The following is a 3030-nucleotide window of genomic DNA, read 5'->3' as shown; positions in this document are numbered from 1 at the left end:
TAGGTACACAATGGATTGGACTAACCCATTCACTATCCGAAATAGGATAAATGATTCCATTGTCTAGAAGTTTAGTAATCTCATTTTTGACTACTTCTTTCATATTCGGATTTAGGCGTCTTTGCCTATCCGCTTTAGGTGGCTTATCTTCTTCTAAGTGAATTTTGTGCATTACAATGCTCGGATTAATACCTTTTAAGTCTGAAATTTGCCAACCCATACTTCCTATCCTATTTCTAACAACTTCTTTCAATTTCTCTTCTTGAACCTGTGTTAACTTGTTAGAGATAATTATAGGTAGAGAATCGCCTTCGCCTAAGAAAGCGTACCTCAAATGACTTGGTAATTCTTTAAGTTCTAATTTAGGTGGAACTATAATCGAAGGCGGAACCGGTCCATCTTCTCGAATCAAAGGTTCTGGGTCCTTATCTTCTAGTTCCTCACTCATTATAGGTTCTATTATTTCTTATTTTTGAACAATGTCATTGACACATTCTTCAATTAAATCAAGTTTCATACAAGCGAAATCTTCCATAGGATATTTCATAGCTTGGTTCATATCGAACTCAATCTTATCATCTCCTATTCGTAAAACTACTTTCCCTTCCGACACATCAACTAGAGCACATCCCGTGTTCATGAACGGTCTACCAAAGATTAGCGGACAATTAACGTCATAAGCAAAATCTAAAATAACGAAATCGGTAGGAAAAATAAATTTGTCAACTTTAACTAAAACATCCTCAATTATATCATATGGTATTTTAGTGGTTTGATCCGCTAATTGCAAAACTATATTGGTACGTTTGATATCTTCTTCTAAGCCTAACTTATTAAAAATAGATAATGGCATCAAGTTTATGCTTGCTCTTAAATCACAAAGACAAGTTGGAAATTCAATATCTCCCAATTTACACGGAATGGTAAAACATCCGGGATCTTTGAGTTTGGTGGCCAAAGTACTTGACACAATTGAACTGCAATCTTCAGTTAGTGAAATGGATGAAATTCCTTCCCAACTGATTTTCTTCGAAATTAAATCTTTGAGGAATTTACCATAATTGGGAATTTGCGTAATCGCATCCATAAACGTCAAATTAATATGCAAATTTTTAAGTTTGTCTAAAAATGTTAAAAGGTGTTTGTCATAGTCCTTATTGCGGACTTTGTGTGGAAAAGGTGGTTTGGGTACAAAAGTTTTTGTACTAGAGTCAATTGGTGCATCTTTTTGATTTAATGTATCTTCTTTGGACTTTGGTAAATCAGTTCCAGGTACAGTCGAATTTCCGGACATTTCCGGACCTAAGTAATTTTTCCCTAAACGAAGAGTGATAGCCTTTACATGCTCTTTCGGATTTTCTTCCGTATGGCTTGGAAGACTTCCCTCTTTGCGGGATGGAATTGATTTAGCGAGTTGTCCAATTTGAACCTCCAAATTATGGATGCTAGATGATTGGTTTTTAATAAGCTGATCGAATTTATTCTCGATCCGTTTAAAACCATCGTCGTGATTACTTATTTTTCCGCTCATAGCATCAATAAATTTGTCGATTTTAGAAGATAAAGTGCTAATCGTATCTCTTGATTGATTTTGATAATTAGTGGTACGATTTTGATTAGCATTAGCATTGTTATTATTATCTCTCCAGTTAAAGTTAGGATGATTTCTCCATCCAGGATTATATGTATTGGAGTAAGGGTTATTAGTTTGATTTTGCCCTTGGACAAAATTTACTTGTTCAATTTCGCTCATACCTTCATAATCCACATCCGTTTGGATTGGTTTACCATTAGGATCACACGGTGCCATAAACCTATCAATTTTTGTGCGATAAGGCAAAAAATTGGGCTTGCAACATCGCAACTGGATCAAGATTCACTATACCTTTAACTGATGACGTTGTTGAGGATGATGGTTTCGCTACTGGTATGTGTCCACGTTCCGCGGGCCACATACTGCTGTTGATTGCCATTTCCTCCAAAAGCTCTCTTGCTTGGGCAGATGTTTTCTTCATGAATAACCCTCCAGACATAGCATCCAATGAACCTCTAGTTGTAGGATTTAGTCCATTATAAAATGTTTGCATTAAAAGTTCAGCGGGCAATTGGTGGTGTGGGGACAAACGTTGAAGTTCTTTAAAACGCTCCCAAGCCTCATAAAGAGTTTCATTATCATTTTGAGAAAAAGATGTTAACTCTTTTATGACTCTTGCGGTTTTTGCTAAAGGAAATTTTTTTGATAAAAATGCTTGGGCTAATTGCTCCCAAGTCTCAAATAATGCGGCTGGCATAGAAGTTAACCACTCTTTGGGCCGATCCTTCAAAGTAAAAGGAAAAAGACGAAGTTTGATTGCTTCTGCAGTCACGTCAGTGATTTTAAAAGTGTCACAAATTTCTAAGAAATTTGTCAAATGGGTATTAGGATTTTCGTTAGGTAACCCGTAAAATGTTACGTTATTTTGCAACATATTAAGCAATGCTGGCTTAATTTCAAAATGGTGTGCATTAATTTGGGGTCTAACTATACTATTTGTTACACCGGCCACTCCTGGCCTAGCGTAATCCATGAGTGTAGCCATAATTTCTGGCTCGGTAACTCTGGTTTTTATTGGGGTCTTGTTTTTGTTTTTGTTGTCTCTCTTGTTATTTTTAAGAGTCCTTTCAATTTCTGGGTCAATAGGATCTGGTGACGTGCCTGAACTTCGAGAACTGCGCATGAACCTGAAATTTCACACGAACCGAAACTACCTACAAAACAGAATTTGAAAAATAAATATGTTAGTAATTTGAAATAAATAAAATATAAAAGTTTGAATAAGTATAAATAAACCTAGATTCGAAATAAAATACGAAAAATCTAAATTTTTGTCAAAAAATTTTGGCGTTCCCCGGCAACGGCGCCAAAAACTTGTTGAGCGATTTCCGCAAGTGCACGGTATACGCTTGTAGTAATAAAAGATATCGATCCCACAGGGAACGTTTTTTAACAAAAACTTATTTTGAATAGGTTAAATATACTTTTAAGATTTA

General features: G+C 35.6%; 1 non-coding gene across 1 annotated transcript; it reads left to right on the top strand.

The window, feature by feature from the left end:
* The first annotated feature begins 2108 nt into the window (after nt 1–2108).
* Nucleotides 2109–2210, top strand: LOC136221097 (small nucleolar RNA R71). The gene has a single exon (XR_010684886.1). It is a non-coding gene; the product is annotated as a small nucleolar RNA R71 (small nucleolar RNA).
* The last annotated feature ends 820 nt before the right edge of the window (nt 2211–3030 follow it).

Source organism: Euphorbia lathyris, chromosome 2, assembly GCF_963576675.1.
Source record: "Euphorbia lathyris chromosome 2, ddEupLath1.1, whole genome shotgun sequence".
Lineage (NCBI taxonomy): Eukaryota > Viridiplantae > Streptophyta > Magnoliopsida > Malpighiales > Euphorbiaceae > Euphorbia > Euphorbia lathyris.
Note: the sequence above shows the minus strand (reverse complement) of the source record. Positions and strands in the feature narration are given on the sequence as shown.